This window comes from Carcharhinus amblyrhynchos, unplaced genomic scaffold (assembly GCF_965287045.1).
Source record: "Carcharhinus amblyrhynchos unplaced genomic scaffold, sCarAmb.v2.hapA scaffold_38, whole genome shotgun sequence".
Lineage (NCBI taxonomy): Eukaryota > Metazoa > Chordata > Chondrichthyes > Carcharhiniformes > Carcharhinidae > Carcharhinus > Carcharhinus amblyrhynchos.
The window spans coordinates 8,598,003-8,623,442 of record NW_027649779.1 but is presented as its reverse complement, the minus strand read 5'-3'; the positions used below and the strand labels follow the sequence as shown (position 1 = coordinate 8,623,442).

The 25,440-nt window shown below is 43.9% G+C and overlaps 1 protein-coding gene and 11 non-coding genes across 12 annotated transcripts in view; 4 read left to right on the top strand and 8 right to left on the bottom strand.

Moving 5' to 3' along the window:
• Positions 1 to 25,440, top strand: part of LOC145362485 (uncharacterized) — a 238,897-nt gene that overhangs the window by 196,344 nt on the left and 17,113 nt on the right. The gene's annotated exons all lie outside the window — the stretch shown is intronic.
• Positions 76 to 157, top strand: trnai-uau (transfer RNA isoleucine (anticodon UAU)). The gene has a single exon. It is a non-coding gene; the product is annotated as a tRNA-Ile (tRNA).
• Positions 2,800 to 2,873, bottom strand: trnan-guu (transfer RNA asparagine (anticodon GUU)). The gene has a single exon. It is a non-coding gene; the product is annotated as a tRNA-Asn (tRNA).
• On the bottom strand, positions 3,626 to 3,698 carry trnav-aac (transfer RNA valine (anticodon AAC)). The gene has a single exon. It is a non-coding gene; the product is annotated as a tRNA-Val (tRNA).
• trnat-agu (transfer RNA threonine (anticodon AGU)) lies at positions 4,755 to 4,827 on the top strand. Its single transcript has one exon. It is a non-coding gene; the product is annotated as a tRNA-Thr (tRNA).
• On the bottom strand, positions 5,944 to 6,015 carry trnae-cuc (transfer RNA glutamic acid (anticodon CUC)). Its single transcript has one exon. It is a non-coding gene; the product is annotated as a tRNA-Glu (tRNA).
• trnal-uag (transfer RNA leucine (anticodon UAG)) lies at positions 7,211 to 7,292 on the top strand. Its single transcript has one exon. It is a non-coding gene; the product is annotated as a tRNA-Leu (tRNA).
• Positions 8,363 to 8,435, bottom strand: trnav-cac (transfer RNA valine (anticodon CAC)). The gene has a single exon. It is a non-coding gene; the product is annotated as a tRNA-Val (tRNA).
• On the bottom strand, positions 8,856 to 8,927 carry trnae-uuc (transfer RNA glutamic acid (anticodon UUC)). The gene has a single exon. It is a non-coding gene; the product is annotated as a tRNA-Glu (tRNA).
• Positions 9,472 to 9,545, bottom strand: trnan-auu (transfer RNA asparagine (anticodon AUU)). The gene has a single exon. It is a non-coding gene; the product is annotated as a tRNA-Asn (tRNA).
• On the bottom strand, positions 11,278 to 11,351 carry trnan-guu (transfer RNA asparagine (anticodon GUU)). The gene has a single exon. It is a non-coding gene; the product is annotated as a tRNA-Asn (tRNA).
• On the bottom strand, positions 11,782 to 11,852 carry trnag-gcc (transfer RNA glycine (anticodon GCC)). Its single transcript has one exon. It is a non-coding gene; the product is annotated as a tRNA-Gly (tRNA).

Sequence of the window (25,440 nt, the reverse complement as noted above, 5' to 3'; positions counted from 1 at the left end):
ATCCCAACTCCACTGATTTTAACATGTTTCAGTATCAATGCAGTGAAATGACAGGATTATCACATTTTCCCCTGTGGTAGTGTGGCCGAGCGGTCTAAGGCGCTGGATTTATGCTCCAGTCTCTTTCGAGGCGTGGGTTCGAATCCCACCACTGCCAAAGAGCAGTTGAGCGCAGGGGTGTGTGTGTGGTCTCATTTTTATTTTGACAAAAACCCTTGTAGGAACGGGATATTGCGCTTGACTCATCGATCGAGATTTTCGACACACCATTGCAAAAAGAAAAACTCACCGACCTCCTCAGAATACATACAGGGGACAACGTTAGAGTCCCTTCCTTCTCCAGTACGTCCCCAGAGTGGAGAAGCTACGGCATCTTCTTGGGAACCTTCTGCATGTAATCGATGAAGACAAATATCTCGCGAAAGCCATCTCCACACCACCGCCCCCCCCCCGAACTTTGCCTTCAAAACACAGAGCAACCTTAAACAGACCATTGTTCGCAGAAAACTACCCAGCCTGCAGGAGAACAGCGACAATGACACCACACACCACCGCCACGGTAACCTCTGCAAGATGTGGCGGATCATCGAAATGGATGCCATCATCAAACGTGAGGACAGAATCCACCAGGTAGACGGTATATACACATGTAACTGAGCCACCGTGGTCTACCTCATCCACTGCATGAAAGGATATTCCGTATCATGGTATATCGCCCAGACCATGCAGACGCTACGACAGCAGATGAATGGACACCGCTTCACAGCCGACAAGGTATTCCATTCCTGTCGGGGAACACTTAAGCAGTCAAGGGCATTCAACCACCCATCTTCGGGTAAGCTTTCTCCAAGGCGGCCTTCAAGACACAACACAACACAGAATCGCTGAACAGATCTGATCGACAAATTCCAAATACAGAGAACGGCTTCAACCGGGATTTTGCGTTCATGAAACACGACTTGTAACCCCCACCTTTTGGCATGGGCTTGCAAAATTCGAGCAACTGTCCAGGCTTGAGACAATTCACATTGCTTTAACCTGTCCTTATCCCCCTCTCCACTTAATCTCACAGTTGCTTCTTCTGAGTGAAAACTGCCTCTTCTTCACTGGAGGTAGGAGAGTTCCTGCTTAATTCAATGAAAGTGTCTTCTTGTCATTGAGCACAAGATTTGGACCCAGATCTGCGAGGTATTTGTGTCAGTAGAAGGAATATTTTTTTCCCCATTAACAGCCAAATTCTAACTTCAGCATTTTATATCATCTGCGCTTTGTCGTCTATCGCTCTCTTTTTTTTCTCGTTCTTTTCATGTGACATTTCCAATTCAGACGTAAAAGAGGAAAACTCTCAAATACTGATTCCGACAGAACTGTAAGTAACGCAGGATTGCTGTACAGCAATGAATCTACATTCCCTAATGGGGAAGCGAACCCGGGCCGCGGCGGTGAGAGCGCCGAATCCTAACCACTAGACCACCAGGGAAGCTGATGGAAAATTTTTAAAAGATGAACTTATCCATGAACCAATTTCTATTTATTCTATTACAGACTTTTAAATTCACCAAATACAAGTTTATCCTTCACATTGCCATGTTTATATCACACACAAGTGACTGTTTCAGCCAATGAGAGCAGTGATTCCTGTTAGCTGGAACAGGAAATGGACAGTGAGGTGAAATAGTCCCGCAAACTGCTCATGTGGCACTTTCAATTTCCAAAACCCACCAACCTCATCACTGTGGCTCCTGTGAAACTTGGAAGGTAACACACGGCAGGCTTTCATCACGGAGGGTAACTGGAACAAGTCATTTACCAAACGGTATCATGTCGCTTCTCTTCCCGTTTCTGTCGCTGCCTCTCTTCCAGCTCCCTCTGGTTGTCCAGCTCCGAGGTTAAATTAGTTACTTGATACAGAAACAGACAGTTGGTAAACCCGAGCTTCACCTGGAAAGCAGGGAAAACGAATGTAAGACACACGGCATTGAGGGGAGATGGAGTTTACAGATGACAGCACAAAGAAACACAGATATCTCATCTTCCTGATCCAGTTACTGATTACAGGAATGTACACAGTGAGAATTATCCACTGCCACACTCTCCTTCCAGCCTTGAGCACGGAGTTATGTTTTGAAGTGATTGAAATCTTGCCCCAGTAATTCAGGGTTTTGTTGAGACCACATTTGGAACAGTGTGTGCAGTTTGGATGCCCGCATTTTAAACAGAATCAAAGCAAAATCTGAGGATGCTGGAATCTGAATCAAAAACAGAAAATGCAGGAAAATGTCGACAGCTTTAACGGGAAAGAATAGATAGCATTAAAAAACTGAAACATTATTTCCTCTGATCCGGGAATCTGAAACACGGGAGCACAATCTCAGGATAAGGCGCTGATGCTTTAGGACTGAGATGAGGAGAAATTTCTTCACTCAAAGGCTGGTGAATTTTGGGAATTCTCCACTCCAGAGGGTTCTGATGCTCCATCATTGAACACATTTCAGTTTGGGTTAGACAGATTTATGATCTATCCAGGAATGAATGGAAGCAGGAATATGGAATTGGAACAAATGCTCAGCCACAAATTCATGTTCCGACTGTATTTTTTTTATGTTTAGTGGTGTAATGGAATATATAATGTTATAGGTGATGTGTTAGAAATCAATCGTCATTAAATAATGTTGGTAACACTAGGTAACAGTACAGCCGGGAACAATTGACAGCGATTTTTTATTGGCACCCACGGACCCTTTGCCAACAGGCAACTGTTTACTGTGAACGCTGATGGTGAGAAAAATAGTAAAATTCCGTCTTTGGGTGGTCTCGAACCACCAACCTTTCGATTAACAGCCGAACGCGCTGACCAATTGCGCCACAGAGACAGTAGATACTAAGTGTGTGCTAAAGTAGTGTGTCAATGACCACAATTCTATTTCTGAAAACCTATTCCAGAACTGCAGCATGACCGCACTGTTTACAATTCTATACAAGTCTCTTTAGTTCCGTTGATCCCGCAGCGCTGCTATAGTGTGTTGGTTATTCCCTTTCTCTTATGAACGGGCAAGTCAAATAAATCCACGTCTCTTACCACAGGGAGGAATTCAACGGGAGACAAAGGGAACTGCTCACCATTTTTATTATGGAATTGAAACATTCAGGCACATAAATTCGGTCCGTTACAGGAAAGTCCAGTTGATCCGCACTGAGTCTCGATTCCCTCATCGGTCTGGGTGGCATTTCCTGTTTCTTAGTGATGAAAAACGATATATGAAAAAAAATTCTTCTGTGAAATGTGTGCCATTTCCCCTAGTTCACTTACAATATCACTTGTATCTGTCTTTTTGAGCACACACTACTATCAGATATTTCAGATGGTGATTAACCATATTAGTTTGCACCTAGAAACCCATTAAATTCTGTTGTAGACTGAACAAGATGCGGATAAATGCTCGGTGTCAAAATCGAACTTCCCTGTCTTTTCGTCAAAATAACGTGTTTATAATGTCACAGTAAGTATTTGAGGGTGATATCAGATCAACGATAACATGTGTTTAACATCGAACTTCGGTTCATGTTGAGCAACAAACTGAAATCAAACAGTTTTCTCTTCCACCACACGAGAAAGCTTAGTAAATGTTTCTGCCCGGTTTCGAACCGGGGACCTTCCGTGTGTTAGACGAACGTGATAACCACTACACTACAGAAACAGCTGAAAGCATGGTATAGACAATCTGCCTGTCTGCAATATTCAGCTGCGCTGTGTTGCTGCAGGTTCCGATGGTCAGACTGAGAGCCCATGTCACTGAATTCAGGAAGATAACCGTTACTTTCAATCTGATTGTACAACTTATCCCGAACACCAAAACTTAAAAGAGTTCATCTGGCAAATATCTAATGGAGCAATGATTTCTGCCCATTCATTGATGCATCATTTTCAACTTTCTTCGAATAATCCCAATCAATTGTACTCAGTGATAAAAACAAATTACTGCGGATGGGAAAAGGGGAAATGCTCCAAAATCTCCCAATGTCTGACAGCTCCTGTAAGGAGTGAAAAGGGCGGACGTTTCGAGTCCAGGTGACACTTTATCAAACGGAGTTACTCCGATCGAGAAGACAGACAGGAACACAGGCTGAATGGCTGTTTGTCGGTATAAGCGACAGAATTGCCAACATTGAGGTTGCAATTCCTGCCCAGAGGATGGATTGGGACTTTCTAACTGAGGTTCAAATCCTGTCATTTTCGCTTCCAGTCATTTCTCATCGTGACTTATTTTTGTTGAAAATTATTGGAAATAAAGCAATGGGTACAGAGATGGTCAATTCATTACAAATCTCTCACATCAGCATCACTGAAGGTCCAGTGATCAGGATCAGCGCCGTGACGCGGTTTCGATTCCCAGTCACGGAGTGAATCATTTTTTGTTCAATTCTTCATTTAATGAAAACACGCCCCACAGCGTCTGTGAAGGGAACAGCATCTAAATCTTCCAGCTGGATGAACTGGGATCGGAGCTGGAGAAGACAGCGATGTAACACTAACGATAAACTCTAAAGAACATACATGTCAGATACACAACATACATGTCAAATACACACACAGCACACGTGTCAAATCATGTCACTTTCAAGTTGCGTCTTTTAACTTTCTGCTCTCCACCTCAGACATTTCCACATTCATCAAAAATCCCCCACTTCAAACCCCATCCTGCTCCTCAATCCGCTGATAATGCTATTCGTACCGCAAGCTGGCGATAGCATTTGGCTCTATAGCTCAGTGGTTAGAGTACTGGTCTAGTAAACCAGCGGTCGCGAGTTCAATTCTCGCTGGAGCCTCCACACAAACTTTAGCTACAATAAACCGTAGGAAAAAGGCAGGCAGAGTGGGAGGTGGAACAGAGTGTCGGGGCAGATCGGGTGCAACTTTGGAAAGTAAACCGATTTTCTTCTTCGTGAAAAAATATAGAATGACCAGAGCATATTTGAGGAGCTGAAAAATATAAATGTTGATATTAAGAACAGAATAGATGTATTTACACAAGGAATACACATGTAGGTGCAGCAGTTAATTGGAAGGGAAATTACATTTTGTTCTTACTGGCGGCAGACAGGAGTTTAAAAATAACGAGGTGTTTCTCCTGTTACACAGGGTTTTGTTGAAGTCAGGTTGAATATTCTGCGCAGATGTGACAGTCACATTTAAAAATGTTTATGCTTTGCATTAGAAACGGTAAGGAGAAGGTTCACCAGATTGCTCACTGGGGTCAGTGAGTTGTCCTATGATGAAATTGTCTGTAGTTTAGAAGAATATGAGGTGATCTCTTTGAACCTACACAGTTCTGATTCGGTTTGATGGAAGAAGGCTGAGAGATTTTCTTTTTTCTGCTGTTCGGGAATCTGACCCAATGCGGCACAGATTATCATTTAGGGCTAAGATAAGCAGAAATTGCTTCACTCAAAGGGTGAGAATGTTTGGCATTCTCTGTACCTGACAGTGATGTATGTCCCATCATCAAGCACGTATAAAGTTGGGATAAACAGGTTTCTGATTTCTTGGAGAATTCAGGGATATGGGGAGTTGCTGGAAAAACTAAGCTATATCCAAAGATCAGCCATGATGATATTGAATGGTGGAAATCTCGATGGACCGAGTGGTCTGCTCCTCCTCCTATGATTCATGTTAGAATAAAAACATTTAAAAGCGTTTGTCTCGCAAATATCTAAGGGATCAGTGATTTCTACCCATTCATTAATGCATCATTTTCATCTTTCTTCCAAAAATCATCCGCATTTTGTCTCTTCAGCGCTTTGTAGCCTGTCGCTCCCTTTTTTTCTTTAAATGTAACATTTCCAATTCAGGTACTAAAGAGGAAATCTCCCTGATACTGACTCCGACAGAACTGGTGCAGACCGGGAAGTAACGCAGGATTGTTGTACAGCAATAAATCTACATTCCCTGACCGGGAATCGAACCCGGGCCGCGGTGGTGAGAGCGCCGAATCCTAACCACTAGACCACCAGGGAAGCTGATGCCTACCTTATAAAGTATTATATTATCCATGAGCCACCTGCCTTTTGTTTTGTTTCTGTCTTTTTATTCACCAAATACAAGTTTCTCCGTCACATTGCCATGTTTATTTCACAGACAAGTGATATAAACTTGTGGCCACAGTGCAGAATCCAAACCACTGATCCAACAGGGAAGCTGGCAGTGACTTTCCCAATCAGCGGATCATCATCATTTTAGCCTTTCTCTTCGTTCTGTTCCGTCACACAATAGGCAGGTTTCTCATTAAAAAAAAACGCACTCTGCTTATTTCCACACTTGACATCTGCCATCGAGCCCATGGTGGTGAAAACGATGACTTTGCACCATTGGAACACCCGGTTCCGCCATCACCAGCTCAGTGTTACCTTGTCCATCATTCCTTGTGTCAACTAAAACATCCTCCAACCTTACGTTCTGCCCCTTTTAAGGACTGACCCCTGATTTCACAATTAGAGAATGCAGGGTGAACCTATCAGACTAATTAAAATTTACAAAAATATGAATAATAGAACTTTTCCCTCAGTATTCAATAAAAAGGATTCGGAAAAAAAATCTGCCCAGTTTCATTCCATGGGATTCGGACGGGATAACTATTGTAGAATTATTGCTGCAATTGGCTGAACACTTCCCTGGTGTTGAAAAAGAAGGTGACATTTTGCAGGTGTTAGGTTTTGGTGCAAGTGGTCTGGCGTGGAAATTAAAGTAACAAAAGGATCATGGACAAAACAAATTGTAAAACCCGCTATAATCTGTTGGTCTGGTGGTTAGAGTTTGAAACTTTCACTGCTGTTTTGATTGCAGGTCAGGAAATGAAGATTTATTGCTCTCCTCCAATCCGTGACAATAAATATCAGTTATTTCCCGGCAGAACGCTCAAATCTCAGCCTCGCCTTGTATCCTGTCCCTTCTCAAGTGAAGACCCTGAGCAAATTCAACAGGGGGCCATATTGTTCTTTCTGAGGTCCAGACGAGGTTAAGGACAGTTTAAATGGGGCCGGATCTTCACTGCAGCTCATTGTGTTTCTGACTGGAGATGATTTTTGTTTGCTGCACATTTCAGGATCATCTGATTCGGTTACGATTTCCTCATGGCCCATCCCAACTCCACGGATTCTGATATATTTCATTATTAATGCAATGAAATGACATGACTAGGCGGTTTTCCTGTGTGGTAGCGTGGCCGAGCGGTCTAAGGCGCTGGATTTAGGCTCCAGTCTCTCTAGAGGCGTGGGTTCGAATCCCACCGCTGCCAGAATTGGTGCCAGTTTTTGTCCTTGGAGCTGAAATCCAACAGCTCGGGTTGGACGCAGGATTCTGTGCGGTGCCGTTTTTGACAGATGCCTTTGTAAGAACAGAATATTATGTTTGACTCATCAATCGTCAGTTCCGATACGGCACAGCAAAAACAAACGCACCGACCTCCTCTGGGACCCGGCGGTCAGAGTGTTCTTCCTCGCCCAGTAAGTCCCCAGAATTCAGAAGCTGTGACATCTTCTTTGGAGCCTTCAGTGTACAATGGATGGAGACGAATGTCACGCGAAGGCCATCTCCACACCCCCACTACTTACCTTCAAAACACAGAGCAACAGGAAATTGAGAAACGACGAGCTTAAGGACAGTTTAAATGATGCTGTCCCTTCAGTGCCGCTCATTGTGTTTCTGAAGTGAGATAATTTCTGTTTGTTACACAGTTCAGACTTACCTGATTCAGAAAAGGAGCAGGCTCAATCCTCTCGATGGCCCTTCCCAACTGCATTACGTTAAACAAATTTCAGTAACGTTGTCATTAAATAATATGATTGTGGTACCTGGTAATGTGGTCGAGCTGTCTAAGGCGCTGGATTAAGGCTTTAGTCTACTGTGAAGGCGTGGGTCCGAATCCTATCGCTGCCAAAATGGATTTGAGTTTTGGTCCTTACTGCTGTCGTCTCACAGCTCAGATTGAAAGCAGGAGCGTGTGTAGTGTCATTTTCGTCGTGTGATTTTTCTGTGAAACGTGCGCCATTTTCTCTAGTTCACTTACAGTATCACTTGTATCTGTCTGTTTGAGCGCGCACAACTATCAGATATTTCAGGTGGTGATTAGCCATATTAGTCTGCGCCTATAAACCCATTAAATTCTGTTGGAGAATGAACTAGATGCGGATAAATGATCGGTGTCAAAATCGAACTTTCCCGTCAGTGCACGTTATTTCACAGAAAGTATTTGAGGGTGAAATCAGAGCAATAATAACATGCCTTGAACATCAAGGTTCGGATAATGTGCAGCAACAAACTGAAATCAAATAATTTCTCTTCGCCGACATAAGCAAGCTTAATGATTGTTTCTGCCCGGTTACGAACTGGGGGCCTTTCGCGTGTGAGGTGAATGTGATAACCACTACACTACAGAAACAACTGGAAAACTAATGGAGCAAATCTGCCTGTCTCCAATGTTCAACTAGGCTGTGTTGCTGCAGGTTCCGATGGTTAGACTGAGAGTCCATGTCACTGAATTCAGGAAGATAACCGTTACTTTCAATCTGATTGTACAACTTATCCCCAACATCAACATTTAAAAGCGTTCGTCTCGCAAATATCTAAGGGATCAATGATTTCTACCCATTCATTAATGCATCATTTTCATCTTTCTTCGAATAATCTCAGCATTTGTATCATCAGCGCTTTGTAACCTGTCGCTCTCTTTTTTCTTTGTTCTTTAAATGTGACATTTCCAAATCAGATACTAAAGAGGAAATCTCCCTGATATTGATTCCGACAGAACTGGTGCAGACCGGGAAGTAACGCAGGATTGTTGTACAGCAATAAATCTACATTCCCTGACCGGGAATCGAACCCGGGCCGCGGTGGTGAAAGCACCGAATCCTAACCACTAGACCACCAGGGAAGCTGACTGATTTTAAAATATTAATGTCACCTGCATTTTGTTTTATTTCCACGCGGAGGCACAATCTCAGGATAAGGAGCTGATGATTTAGGACTGAGATGAGGAGAAATTGCTTCACTCAAAGGCTGGTGAATCTTGGGAATTCTCTACCCCAGAGGGTTCTGATGCTCCATCATTGAACACTTTTCAGTTTGGGTTAGACAGGTTTATGATCTATCCAGGAATGAATGGAAGCAGGAATATGGAATTGGAACAAATGCTCAGCAACAAGTTCATTTTTCATTTTTTTTATGTTTAAAGGTATAATGGAAGCATTTATATATATATGATATATATATGTAATGGTGTACAGATATGTATATATGTATATATAATGTTATATGTAATATGTTTGAAGTCAATCGTCATTAAATAATGTTGGTAATACCAGATAACAGTACAGCCTGGAACAATTGACAGCTAATTTTTATTGGCACCCACGGGCCCATTGCCAACAGGCAACTGTTTACCCGTGAATGCTGATGGTGAGGAAATAGTAAAATTCCGTCCCTGGGTGGTCTCGAACCACCAACCTCTCGGTTAATAGCCGAACGCGCTGACTAATTACGTCACAGAGACTGAGACAGCAACTAAATATATTCTAAACCAGTTTGGGACCAATGATCACGCAATCTGAAGCTTAATTTTATCATTCATGCACTGGGCTTTGCTTCTATCAGGGCTACAATTAACCCTGTCTCATTTATGACTGTTCATGGCAGTGTTCACTACAATCACACATTTGGTGCAGTCTTGTACAGTAATGCACTATGCCATGTCTCTTTATATACTGCGTTTGACTCATTTGAATCATTATTGCAATAGACTTTGCAACTGTTTACAGTACATTACATGCCGCTTCATTTATTAATACATATAGACATGCCATGATAAATGCTACAAATCATCGTCTCTGAACTATTATTACTTAGTCAAGAGTTCACTTACGTTACATTAGGCTCCATCTCAGATATTATTGTGCTAGGCTCTATGTCATGCACTACTGAACACACCCGTGTATCACTAATAAAGCAGACACTTTCTCACTAATTGTTTTTCTATAAAATGTGCCTAATAGATGGAATCGAACAAAGAGCGAGTGAGAAGAGTAGATGGATATTAACTAAAAAGTGCAATATAATTGTGTGGATGAAATTGTGTTATAGATCAGAGTGAGTTAGGGCTCGAATTGTGCTGAAGTTAAAAATTATAACAAGGAACTATATTTACATATACACAGAACATATTATCGAGGCAGGGTTCGGCTGGATTTCTGAACGGACTAAGGAAAAAAAATGAGCGCCGAGGAATGGAAAATCCAGCGAAAAAGAGGCACGTGTCCAACTATAATGAAATATTATTTGATAGTGTCTGGATGATAAAATGGACAAATCTTTAAATCATTAAAAGGTAAGGTTATTCAATAATTAGCTGGTAATCGACATGTTCAGTAACCGGAAGGTAAATATGAACGAAAGTATTAAATTCACTATCCTTCGGCCAGATTTTCCTGTGAATGTTACTGACAGAGATACTAATGCCATTGCTTTACTGATTGTTCCCTTTCCAAGGAAACAGGGAAATAAATTTTCCTCAAATATCTCCTCAAACCTGCTTCACTATCTTGTGATTAAAATGATACAACACCACCATCTGCTGGCGGATAACAGCGACTGCAGGCGCTGGTGTTTGTGAGTCTGCGAACCGGTTCCTGAAATATGAATATTGAACGATATTGCCCGAGATTGGAGTTTGTAGAAGGATCTCGGCTGGCGTATTCGCCCTTTTCATAACCAGGCACCACAGATAAATCGTGTTCTTCATTTCCCATTGGGAGATAATGTCTGGAGATTGAAGTTGGTATTATTTGAAACTTCAAATTGTACATTCGATGCAGTTATCAGACGTTAATCAAATTCAGAATCTTAGTGGGTAAACATTTCTGCCGTCTGCAATTCGTTTGTCAGACATTTTCACGGTATAGTCTTAAAAAAGGCACAAAGAATCAGACATTTACAGGGACACACACACACACACACAGACACACACGTATTGGAGCCTACAGAGATACAGGGGGGCATACACAGATTCAGGGACAAATATAGATGTAGGGGCACACTAGATTCAGACGCAGACATATAGAGATCCTGGTAACTCGAAAGATACAAGGGCACACACAGAATCAGAGGTATATACAATGTCTCCGCTTGTACACTGCCAAATTCTCTCTCGTAGTTCCAGACTTTTCATTGAGTTGAAGGAGGCAACTGTTTACCCGTGAATGCTGATAGTGAGAAAAATAGCAAAAATCCGTCCCGGGGTGGTCTCGAACCACCAACCTTTCGGTTAACAGCCGAACGCGCTGACCAATTGCGCCACAGAGACTGATACAATAGCAGTTAAATATATTCTAAACTAGTGTGTCAATGACCACAATTCTATTTCTGAAAACCTGTTCCAGAACTGCAGCATGACCGCACTGTTTACAATTCTATACAAGTCTCTTTAGTTCCGTTGATCCTGCAGCACTGCTGTAGTGTGTTTCTCCTATGAACGGGCAGGTAAAATGAATCCGTGTCTCTTATCACAGGCAGGAATTCAACGGGAGGGAAGGGAACTAACCACCAGGAGCCCAAAGATGCAATACTTTCCATTCCATCATCAGTAACACCATTCACAACTGCATCTCCTTCCGAATATTGTGATCCATTTCCCTCAGGATTTACTTACAAGACTTAATATTTCCCTGCTTTTCCCCCAAATTTGACAGGAAATTCACTTCAATATACAGAGTGAACGGGGAAAGAAGAAGCTTTGCATTGGCCGGGAATCGAACCCGGGCCTCCCGCGTGGCAGGCGAGAATTCTACCACTGAACCACCAATGCTGCTCTTGCTAATACTACCCCACATGCTCTCTCTTCCTTCACACTCAGCAACACCGTAATTTCCTTACTTTGTGCTTTCGTTCCCCAAATGCCCACAAATGCTCTCACTCAAATCTCACACGCAACATCGCACAAGCCTCTCATGCTGTTCAACACCTTCCTTTCATTCACAACCGCATCTCAAACTTTCACCCTTCCTCCAAAACACAAACACTCTGCAACAGTCCCCCTCTCACACAGCCTCATTCTCCCAAATTTGCCTCTGCTTTCACCACATCAGTCTAAACATGCTTAAAACGTATTCAAATTATTTGCATATTGTCTCTTATACTCAACTCATATCACTACAATACGCATCATGCCATTCTGCAAAAGCTTTAAGTTGCTACATTTCTTCAAAGCTGGTAACCAGTGCGACACCAGGCCAAACTTCCACTGTCAACACTTGATAACACCTATATAGGGTTACAAGTTAGCTCGGAATGAGTTAAAAAATAGGGCTTTGGAGAACTAGGAGGAGGCATGAAAAGTCCTTGGCAAGTCGGATAAAGGAAAACCCCAAACGTTTTTATTCTTACGTTAAAAAATGCATTAAATCTTTAGAAATCGAGGCCAGTCTGTGACATCTGAAAGAACCAAATCCTAACCACGAGACCCCCAGGATCCCATCTACCTGATTCTCCCAGATACTGATTACAGGAATGTGCACAGCGCCAATTGTCCGCACTTACACACTCCTTCCTGTCTGTTAAGATTTGAAATTGTTCATACTTTCACATTGGCTTCCAGTGTGATGAAAGCAGAGCTGTGATAAGCTGATGTTGTTCAGTGGATTTACTGCAGTAAGGTTTATGTCAGTTCGATGCAAACATTGGTGTTTGAATGTGGTCAGTTACAGTGAAATTTAATGCAGTGGAAAGTAGCCTACTCGCTTTTACAGGAGGAACCAGCAAGGGAAATATAAATATGAATAATTGTACAACGGGACTGATATTTTTCTCTACTGTTCAAATTGACACAAGTATTGATCCATGATTTTCAAGTTTCACCATGTGTTGGGTTCCGTGCTGTAATGGTGAGCACTCTGGATTCTGAATCCAGCGATCCGAGTTCAAATGTCGGCAGAACCTTGTTATAATTTGCAAATACAGATGATGGATTGGCTGAAGGGCGTTTCGTTTCAGTTTATCACCAAATCCTAATCGACAGAAAAATTTGACAGCCCGTTCAACTGCTGTTACTCAATTCAAGGGCAATTAGGATTGGTAGTAAATGAATAAAGACAATCTCAATAATGGACCTTTTCCTCACAAGTAAAAGCAAATTTTCTGACAGTTCTTGTGCCTGAAACTTTCGAAACATCGAGCTAATATGTAACAACTATCCTAATGATCACATGTGGGCCAGTGGCGCAACGGATAACGCGTCTGACGACGGATCAGAAGATTCCTGGTTGGCTCAATCCAAACCTTCAAAAGGTGTTCACAAATTCCTTGTTACTTTCGATAAAAAAAGGTATTTAATAGCTTCATACTTATTCAGACAAATGTTGGCAAGCATATTTTCAGCTTCTCTGGAGAAAGTAATGTTAGGAGATTGCTAATGAACAGCAACCGACTATTTTACGTTATTTTTTTCGGAAAAAAAATCATTCAATAAGATTAGGATGTTAAATAAATGCTAACCGCAAATACATTTTGGACAAAATTCAACATGTCTTTGAGAATTTACACAATTTTGTCAATTTTTTCATAAAATTCAGCATTTTTGATTTTGGAGAAAGCATTTCAAGCTGAGGTCAGTGCAAAGATAATATGACTGTAACATCGAGATTCTGATAATATTCAGCACCAAACTGAAATCATACAGACTTCCCTCACCCGAGCATGTTTCAGATGTTGATTAACTATGTTAGTCAGCACCTAAACCGATTCAATTGTCTTGAAGGCTGGATGACTTGCTGAGATGTGCAGGTGTCAAAATAGGAAAGTTTCTTTCCTGGCAATGCATCAAACAATTTATCATTTCTTATTTCACACAAAGCATTTGAGGCCGAGGCCAGAGCGAAGATGCTATGGGTGTAACATCGAGATTCAGATAATGTTCAGGAACAAAATGGCCCGGCCGATGAAGGCATACTTTAAAGTGCGAGGGGCAAGGTTTAAAGGAGATGGACATGGCAGATTGTTTGCACAGAGAGTAGGGGGTTCCTGGAACTCGCTGCTGGGGAGAGATAGTAGAAGCGGATGCAGTTGTGACTTTTAAGTCACTTGAGAAGTACATGAATAGGATGGAAATAGAGGGATATGGTCCCGGAAGGATAGGGGGTTTTAGTTAAGTCGGACAGCATGGTCAGTGAAGGTTTGAAGGGCCGAATGGCATGTCCCTGTGCTGTAATTTTCTCTGTTCTTTGTCCTGCCATTTTTCTTTCCCCAAAACTGAGCTTCAGACCCTGTAGCTCTATATTTAACCATTCCATCTCTGACATCTTCTCCAGTCACACAACCCTGTGAGATGTCTGTACTGATCTTATTGTGGCATCATGAGCGTTCCACATACAACATGACTTGTATCTATAAATTCTCATCTTCAACATTTCAATTGAAATTTCAAGGCGAGCAGAGCCTTTTGAGCAGAATGGTCCAGATTCCCACCATCTTCAATGTGAACAAGTTGTTTCTGATTTCACTTCAGAGATTGTCTATTAAACAAATTCTGAACACAGGGGGTGAATGTGAGAAGCTGAAGTTTCCAGTTGAAGAGGTTCCCAGGGTCTCTGAGCAGCTGAACTGGGGAAGCCTTTGGGCGGAGACTGTGCTGCTGCTATTTCCCTTCCTGGCCACCGGGGGTCGCTGTAACACGCCCGGGCGCTGCTCCGCCCAGTGTCACCTCTTGCCCACTCCGGCCCGGCCGCTGCTCGTTGGCGGAGCATCCGGGTCCTGTAGAGAGGCGGGGCCAGCCGCCATATTGCCGTGACGTTACCATCAGCCCCTCCCCCCCCGTCGAGGAAAAAGCGACGGTTCAGAAATGTAGAAAGTGAGAGAAATTCCCACCCGGAAATCCCGCCCGGAGCGGAATTAAAATTAAATAAAATACATATTTTTATAAAGAGGCAGGTGACGGAACCGCGCATGTGCTGTAGTATTTTCCCAGAGCGCACCGCGCGGGTGTGATTGAAAAAAAGACGCAATAAAAAAAACGATTTTCCCGAATGGAGAAGGAACCGAAAGTCTGACGGGTGAGGATGTGAATAATAATCATCAAGATTCAAAATATTAAAAGATTAAAATGGAACTGCCTGGGCGCATGTGCAGGAGGGGAATTCAACCAAAGTGCAGCGCGCGGGACGCCGTCTCCCTTGGCAACGCAACATGGCCGCTGGCCGTCTCCCCTGGCAACGCAACATGGCCGCCGGCCGTCTCCCCTGGCAACGCAAGATGGCCGCTGGCCGTCTCACCTGGCAACGCAAGATGGCCGCTGGCGGTGAGTGATTGTGGCGCAGGCGCAGTGAGGTCTGCCTGCAGCCCATTGTCCAGATTGCCCCCCAGTGGATGTGGTGGGGATGGTGCAGCAGATGGAGCAACAATCCCAGTTTCAATGCGGGGAGAGAAGCTGCAATGCTGCTCCCTGTTGTTCACTCCTCTCCCCAGTCTCAGCATTGCAGAGTGTTTAAACAAGAGGGTGCATTGTCACAGCAGCACCTTGACCTGCAGTTTAGTTTTATTTATTAGTATCACGAATAATTAGGCTTACATTCACACTGCAATGCAATTCCTGTGAAAATTCTGTAGTCGCCACATTCCTGTTCGGGAAATACTGATGGAGAATTTGGCATGGCCAATGCATCTAACCAGCAAGTCTTTTGGACTGCTGGAGGAAAGCAGAGCATCTGGAGGAAACCTGTGCAGACATGGGGAGAATGTGCAAACTCTACACAGACAGTGACCCAAGCTGGGAATCGAGTTTGGGGCCCTAGCGCTTAGAGGCAGCAATGGTAACCACCGTGCCACTGTGTTGCAACATTCTCCCCCAGATACCAAACTACATCCCCCCGCATCCCCCCCCCCGCCATTAAAATCATAAAATCCCGAAAGTGCATCAAGTCTACATCAAGAGTATTTTGCCCGATTCCCGTAACCCCACAATACCCTCTAATCCCCCTAACCTTCACATCTTTGGACATTAAGGGATTGTCAATCCACCTAACCTGCCCATCTTTCAGACCCCACAGATATTCTGGTCACCCTATTATAAAAAGTATATTATTAAACTAGAAAGAGTGCAGAAAAGATTTACAAGGATGCTACTGGTTCTTGATGGATTGAGTTATAAGGAGAAGCTGGATAGACTGTGACTTTTTTCACTGGAGCGTAGGAGGCTGAGGGGTGATCTTATAGAGTTCTATAAAATAATGAGGGGCACAGATCAGCTTGATAGTCAATATCTCTTCCCAAAGTTAGGGGAGTCTAAAACTCGAGTGCCTAAGTTTAAGATGGGAGGGGAAAGATACAGAAGTGTCCAGAGGAGCATTTTTTTTCACACAGAGGGTGGTGAGCATCTGGAACAAGCTGCCAGGTTTAGTCGTAGACATGGGTGCAATTTTGTCTTTTAAAATGCATTTAGACAGTTACATGGTTGTGATGGGTATAGAGGGATATGGGCCAAAGACAAGCAATTGGGATGAGCTTAGGGGTTTTTAAAAAGGGCAGCATGGAGCAGTTGGGCTGAAGGGCCTGTTTCCATGCTGTAAACCTCTATGACTCTATATGGGAGGAACATGAAAACCCCACACAGACAATGACCCGACGCTGGAATTGAACACAGGTCCTTGGCACTAGGAGGCTGCAGTGCTAACAACTGTGCTAATGTGCTGCCACTCAGGCAAGTGTATTTGGAGGGAGCACAGGACAGGAGGGGGGGTTGGGGGGGGGTGATGATTTCTAGCTCACTTTGATGAGGGGAGGGGTGGAAATCAGTAAAAAAAAAGCTTCGCATCAACATTTTCCCTCATTCCTTCTCTTGTTACTAATTAAAAACCAGCTCACTCCTCCATTCTGCCCATCAATGGGGCTAACAGAAAGCAGGGAAAAGGTTGTGGCACAGAAAGAGGCCATTCAGCCCATCATATCTTCACCAGCTTGGGAAATAAAGACTAGCCCTTCGTTCTAATCCCACTTTCCAGTGATCCAGCCCCTAGCCCCCCTTACTACAGGTTCCAGCATTTCAGCTATAGATCTGAGTGTGAGGTGAGTGAGCCGAGAGATTTCTGTCTGAACCATCAGTTTAGGCAGCAAATTCCAGACACCCACCATCCCTTGAATGAGAACCTTCTTCCTAATGCCCCCTCTAATCCTTCCACCAATCACTTTATATCTGTGCAGCCCCCACTAACCCCCCTCCTACCTCCCCCATCCCCACCCACCCACAATAAGTGACCTCTCTCTGCTCAGGGGAAACAGGCCTTTTCTATCCACCCTGTCTTGGCTCCCTCATAATTTTGGACACCTCAGTTCGGTCTCCCTCAGCCTCCTCTGCTCTGAGGAAAACAAACCTTGCCAATCCAGTCTTTCCTCATCACCACAATTCCCCAGCCCTGGAAACACTGTTGTAAATCCAAATGGTTATCCAATCCGACTAAACTGTCCATTTAACATTGTCCCATCGCCAACTGTGAACAACCACCAGATACTGGCACCACTGTGGCACACTGGTTCGCACTGCTGCCTCAAAGGGACTTGGTTCAATTCTGGCCCCGTGTGGAGTTTGCATGTTCTCCCCATGTCTGCATGGGTTTCCTCTGTGTGCTCCGGTTTCCTCCCACTGTTTAAAGATGTGTGGGATAGGTTGATTGGTCATGCTTTAGTGACAGGGGGAGTTGCAGGGTAAATGTGTGGGATACGGGGACAGGGCATGGATGGGATTGTGGTTAGTGCAGACTTGATGGACTGAATGGCCTCCCCCTGTACTGTTGGGATTTTACACACAAATGAGAAACAGAGACTTTGCAAATGTTGGGGTACTTATTCAGAAATCAATGGGATATTTGTTGACATGTTCAGGTAAATCTCAATGACGGTCATTGTCCAGGTCTATATTAAAACGATGGTGCAGTCCAAGGTTAAAAGTCATTTATCCTGAAATTGGACATTGTCACTGACTCCCAATATAACCGAGAGATGTAAACTCACACCACATCCTGATGTGGCAAAGGGGACCCTTCTCAGCTATTACAATCTGGGCCTTGTATCAGTAATCTCTGCCCTAAACCCCTCTCAGTTATTATAATCTGGGCCTTGTATCAGTAAACTCGGCCCTAAAATTCTCTCAGTTATTACAATCTGGGCCTTGTATCAGTAATTTCTGCCTGAAACCTCACTCAGTTATTACAATCTGGGCCTTGTGTCAGTAATCTCTGCCCTAAACCTCTCTCAGTTATTACAATCTTTGCCTTGTGTCAGTAATCTCTGCCCTAAACCTCTCTCAGTTATTACAATCTGGGCCTTGTATCAGTAATGTCTGCCCTAAACCTCTCTCAGTTATTAAAATCTGGGCCTTGTATCAGTAAACTCTGCCCTAAACCTTTCTCAGTTCTTACAATCTAGGCTTTAAGCAGAGGACACAGAGATTTAATATAGTTGACAACAGAATTGAAGGAGGAGATAAGGAGATTTTTTTACACAATCATATGATCTGGAGTGCACAACCTGACAGGTGCTGGAAGCAGGTTTAATAGTAACTTTAAAAGAAAATTGAATAAATATTGAAGGAGTTATGGTGAATGGGATTAATTAGATAGTTCACTCATCTTTTTGACATTTTGAATGTTTCTCGCCTCAGGTTTTAATATTTGTGCAGAGGGACAAGAGGGGATTAAGGGTTATGGGGAGAGGGCGGGAATGTGGAACTGAGCCACGACAGATCAGCCATGATCTTATTGAATGGCGGGGCAGGCTCGAAGGGCTAAATGGCCTACTCCTGCTCCTATTTCTTATGTTCTTATGATCTTTTCAGTCACAATGTGTCTGAAACAAAAGATTAAACCATTGGGTTTGATGAGCTGTCAGATCTGTTTACTGTGTGTCTGTGTAACTTGAGAACTGCAGATGACCATGAGAAGGAACTGATTATTTTCAGTTCCTCTGACAGATACACCTCAGATATCAGAAATCTCAGGAGATCCTCATGCCCTCATTATTCTCGCCACGAATATAACAGCTCTCAGTCAGGCTGAGTCAGTCACATGTGTCTCTGTTATGATGTTTCCACTTCTATTTTATCACTCACTTCCCAGTGACACTCACCATAACACAGACACTTTAAAATATCATTGCTCCCTTACATCTTGTCCTCCTATTGTAGTCGGATGTTTGTTGGGCCTCTTGTCTCACTTAAGATCAGATTACCTGGAGTTCAAATGACTTCAGGGACACTGAAACCGACCTTTGTGATTATTATTATACCAGACTCCAGTCAGCCCCAGGAGCTCCAGCTGTAAAATACGGTAAGAAGTCTCACAACACTAGGTTTAAGTCCAAACAGTTCATTTGATAGTAAAGCTTGTGGGATTATGATCAAATAAACTGGTTGAACTTCAACCTGGTGTTGTGAGACCTCTTACTGTGTTTACTCCAGTCCAACGCCGGCATCTCTACGTCAAGCCGACCATCGACGTTGTAAAATACAGCAGAATTGGAATAACAGACAGGTTATTGGTTGATACTGACAGTGGCAGAGTAACACACACTGGAATTTAAATACATTATATCAGTAGACCATGACTATCTCACAATATCAAATGAAACCTAAACTTTGGTTATGGTGCACTGGATACTGACTGGATTATCATTACATTGGATCTAATGCTGTGTTCACTAACATACTGCAATGTGACTCTTATTATGTGAACAAACACTGTTTATGTTACACTCAGAGTCAGTCAGTGTTTTGCTGGGTTTTCTCTGTGCTCCATCTCCACTCTGATTGGACTGGACCCTGTGTGTGTGTGTCATTGTTACACTGAGAATCTGTTATTATTGGACAAGCAGCAAGTCACTGTCACAATGCCCGGCTGATCGACGGCGACGCGAACCAATGGGAAGAGGAGGCGGTGCTGGAGGACTGAACGGGAGCGTTCGGTCCTCCAACCAATAGGAGCGAAAGAGGGGCGGGCCCAGCTCTGATTGGAGCATGCGCAGTGTGAGTAATGGCGGTGGAAAGCCGGTTTTGTTTTGGGCTCGGAAATCTGTTAGAGCTGATTGGCGGTACGGAGAGAGCAATGGATCGCCCAGGTGGGTGAAAACGCTGCTTAAGCATGTTGTGTAAGTAGCAAATCGCGTAAGAGAGCTTCCCGGACCCAGTTTGTACTGAGCAGGGCCGCAGCTCCTCAGGTTCGGTCCGGGTTAACGTTCGCCATCTTTATTGGGGGCAACACACACACACACACACACACACACACACAGCAGTGCGCACGCGCGGCCGCCATGTTTGTAGCGGGCAATGATGTCATTGAGTGGGAGGAGCTTGTTCCCCATTGTTCAGAATGGAGACAACTTGTCCATCAAACTGCATCAACACTCTGAGTCCCAATGTCTCATTGATGAGGCAGAGCGGTGACAGAGAAGGAAAAATAAAGGGAAATAAAAACAGAAAATGCTGGAAAATCTCAGCAGATCTGACAGCATCTGTCGGGAGAGAATAGAACGCTCTCTCCACTCACATTGTCTGTACCTTTAAGACTTGATTACCTGTAAAAATTGGCATTCCAACCATTATTTTGTGAATTGAGTTTGAAGAATGGTAGGAAGGACTATTACTTACGTGGCGAAAAACTGCAGCAGGCGACGGTGCAGAGGGACCTTGGGGTCCTTGTGCATGAGTCGCAAAAACCCAGCCTGCAGGTGCAGCAGGTGGTCAGGAAGGCGAATGGGATGCTGGCCTTCATAGCGAGGGGGATTGAATATAAAAGTAGGGAGGTCTTGCTGCAGCTGTATAGGGCATTGGTGAGGCCGCAGCTGGAGTACTGTGTGCAGTTTTGGGCGCCGCACCTGCGCAAGGATATTTTGGCCCTGGAGGGAGTGCAGAGGAGGTTTACTAGGCTGATACCGGAGTTGAGGGGATTGAGCTATGAGGAGAGGCTGAATAAACTAGGCTTGTACTCGTTAGAGTTTAGAAGAATGAGGGGAGATCTCATTGAGACGTATAAGATGATGAATGGGATGGATAGGATAGAGGTGGAGAGACTCTTCCCACTCAGAAAGGACAGTAGGACTAGGGGGCACAGCCTCAAGATAAAGGGGAGGCGGTTTAGAACAGAGTTGAGGAGGAACTTCTTCACTCAAAGGGTGGTGAATCTCTGGAATTCTCTGCCCGTTGAAGTGGTGGAGGCTGCCTCGCTAAATATTTTTAAGAAGCGGGTTGATGGGTTCTTGATAAGAGAGGGGATTAAGGGTTATGGGGAGAGGGCGGGAAAGTGGAACTGAGCCACAACAGATCAGCCATGATCTTATTGAATGGCGGGGCAGGCTCGAAGGGCTAGATGGCCTACTCCTGCTCCTATTTCTTATGTTCTTATGTCTTTCTATGCCTTGTTTGTGAACAGAACTCCCACTCACCTGACAAAGAAGCATCGCTCCGAAAGCTAGTGGATTTTGCTATCAAATAAACCCATTGGACTTTAATCTGGTGTACTGAGACTTCTTACTGGGTTTACCCCAGTCCAACACCGCCATCTCCACATCAGAGAAAATAGAACCAACGTTTCGAGACTGGATGACCCTTAAAGCTTGTACATGTGTACAAAGAGCATGTAAACTTCAACACCTCCATGTACCTTTGTACACCTCTATCAATCTACTTTGCTCCAAGGAAAACAACCCCGATTTATCTTAAAAGAAAGACACTGCAACAAGGTAAAAGTGAAGGTAAGAGTTTTATAAATTTTCTTAAATAATTGGTACTCGAAATGTCAGCCTGTGGGGTTAAGTGCTGCACTTGTGAGATGTGGGAGATCTGTGATGCTTCCAGTGTCACAGATGACTACGTCTACAGGAATTGCACCCAATTGCAGCTCCTTATGGACCGCATGGATAGGTTGGAGCAGCAGTTGGATGCATTTCGGAGCATGAAGGTGGTGGAAAGTGTCACAGTTAGGAGCTTTAGAGACATGGTCACACTCAAGGCGCAGGCAGATAAATGCGTGACTGCTAGAAGGGGCAGGCAGTCAGTACAGGAATCCCCTGTGGTCATCTCCTTCTCTAACAAATATACCGTTTGGATACTATTGGGAGGGGGTATAGCTTATCAGGGGATAAATAGAGCATCCAGAGACCTGGCACCACGGCTGGCTTTGTTAAGCAGGGAGGTACAAAGACCACTAGAACAATAATTACAAGGAGCTCTATACTTAGGGGTGCAGATAGGTGCTTCTGTGGATATGAAAGAGACTCCAGGACGTTGTGTTGTCTCCCTGATGTCAGGGTCCAGGAAGTCTCTAAAAGGGCAGAAAGCATTCTGAAACGAGAGGGTGAACAGCCAGTGGTCATGGTACATATTGGTACAAAGGTAGGACGAGGCCCTACAACAGCAGTTAAGGGAGTTAGGTAGAAAGTTAAAAAGCAAGACCTCTTCGGTTGTAATCACAGGATTGCTCCCTGTGCCACCTATCCACTGTCATCCCTTTAAGTAACTCTCCCCAGTCAATCAAGGCCAACTCACGCCATTCGTCAGCCCATTGGCCCAATTGATCAAGATCTCATTGCAATCCTAGATAACCTTCTTCACTGTCCACCATGCCAGCAATCTTGGTGTCATCTGCAAACTTACTAACCATGCCTCCTATATTCTCATCCAAATAATTAATATAAATGACAAATAACAGTGGACCCAACACTGATCCCTGAGGCACACTGCTGGTCACAGAGTTCCAATCTGAGAAACAACATCCACTCTCTGGCTTCTGTCATCAAGCCAATTTTGTATCCATTTAGCTACCTTATCGTGGATCCCGTAAGATTTAACCTTGTGCAACAACCTCCCATGCGGTACCTTGTCAAATGCCTTGCTAAAGTCCTTTTATTCTGTACAGATGCTGCCAGATCTGTTGAGATTTTCCAGAATTTTCTCTTTTGGCTTGCTGAAGTCCAGATTGACAACATCAACTGCATTCCTCTCATCAACTTTCTTGGTTACCCCTTCAAAAAACTCAATCAAATCTGTGAGACACTCACAAAGCCATGCTGACTGTCCCTTATCAGTCCCTGTGTTTTTAAATGCCTGTGGATCCTGTCTCAAAATATCTTCTAACAGCTTACCCACTACAGATGAAAGGCTCACTGGCCTGTAGTTCCCAGGATTTTCCCTGCAGCCCTTTTTAAACAAAGGCACAACATTTGCCACCCTCCAATCTTCAGGCACCTCGTCAATGATTATCGATGATCCAAATATCATTGCTAGGGGACCCACAATTTCCTCCCTAGCCTCCCACAATGTCCTGGGATACTCTTCATCATGTCCAGGGGATTTATCTATCTTGATGTGCTTTAAGCCATCCAGCACCTCCTTCTTTGTTATATGTACACTCCTCAAGACATCACTATTTATTTCCTCAAGTTCCCTAACATCCATGCACAGTGTCAGCTATTTCTGTGGTGTAGTGGTTATCATGCTCGCTTCCCACACCGTAAGTCCTCGGTTCAAAACTGAGTAAAAAAAAAAATTCTTCTTGTAATTATAGGCCAGTTAGTCTTACTTCAGTGGTCGGTAAGTTAATGGAAAAGGTCCTGAGGGATAGCATTTATGACCATTTGGAAAGATGCAGCTTAATCTGGGATGGTCAGCACGGATTTGTGAGGGGCAAGTCTTGCCTCACAAATTTGATTGAATTCTTTGAGTAGGTAACTAAGTGTGAGGACAAAAGTAGAGCATTTGATGTCGTATACATGGATTTTAGTAAGGCATTTGATAAGGTTCCCCATGGTAGGCTCATGAAGAAAATAGGGAGGTGTGGGATAGAAGGAAATTTGCTGGTTTGATAAGTAACTGGCTATCTCATGGAAGACAGAGGGTGGTGGTGGAGGGAAAATTTTCAGACTGGAGGCCAGTTACCAGCTCTGTACCACAGGGATCACTGCTGGGTCCTCTGCTATTTGTGATTTTTATCAATGACTTGGAAGAGGGGGCTGAAGGGGGGGTTAGTAAATTTGTTGATGACACCAAGATTGGTGGAGTAGTGGATGAGTTGGAGGGCTCTTATAGGCTGCAAATAGACATTGATAGGATGCAGAGCTGGGCTGAGGTGCGAAGTGATTAATTTTGGTAGGACAAACTTGAATGCGGATTACAGAGTCAACAGCAGGGTTCTGAGGAATATGGAGGAACAAAGAGATCTTGGGGTTCATATCCACAGATCTCTGAAGGTTGCCACTCAAGTGGATAGAGCTGTGAAGAAGGCCTATAGTGTGTTAGCGTTTATTAACAGGGGGTTTGAGTTTAAGAGCAGTGGGGTTATGCTGCAACTATACAGGACCTTGGTAAGACCACATTTGGAATATTGTGTTCAATTCTGGTCACCTCGCTATAAGAAGGATGTGGAAACATTTGAGAGAGTGCAGAGGAGATTTACCAGGAAGCTGCATGCTTTGGGGGATAGGTCTTATGAGGAAAGGTTGAGGGAGCTGGGGCTTTTCTCTTTAGAGCGGAGGAGGATGAGAGGCGACTTAATAGAAGTTTATAAGATCCTGTAAGAGGGCTTTACAAAAATAATCAGTGTCAGTACAGCATAGAAATTCAGAACAGGTAATTGTAATTTCTATGGAACATTCTTTCCTCTCTCATTCCCCAAAAGTTGTAAATCTCCATCCCACACACTCTCCCTCCATTCTCAGTCTGCTGTATCTAATATTCACCCTCCCAATTCTCCTGAAGGTGCTGATTGACAGATCCACACTTCCTGTCCTGGAGGCACATAGCTGAAAATCTCCATACAGGCTGTCATACAGATATACATCTATATGACTGGACTAAAAATGTGTGGAATATATAGACTGGATCCACTTCCTTTCCCTTCAGGTGCTGCAAGTCCCCAATTTCCCCCAGAATGAGAAAAGAAATGGAAAGTGGAAAACATTGATTTCCTCCCAGATGTTCCCACCCAGATAGGTTGCATGGTAGCACAGTGTTTTAGCATTGCTGCTTCACAGCTCCAGGGATCTGGGTTTGATTCCCGGCTTGGGTCACTGTCCATGTGGAGTTTGCACAGTCTCCTTGTGTCTGCATGGGTTTCCTTTGGGTGCTCCTGTTTCCTCCCACAGTCCAAAGATGTGCAGGTTAGGTTGATTGGCCATGCTAACAATTGCCCCTTCGAGTCCTGAGATGCATAGGTTAGAGGGATTAGCGGGTAAATATGTAGGGATAAAGGGGTAGGGCCTGGGTGGGATTGTGGTGAGTGCAGACTCGATGGGCCGAAGGGCCTCTTTCTGCACTGAAGGGATTCTATGATCGTTTGTTGCACAGAGGAAGCTTTACCCTGAAGGTCATTGGCTAACATCCGCATTGTGATGTCACATTGGAGCCCGAATTTAATCAGCCAATA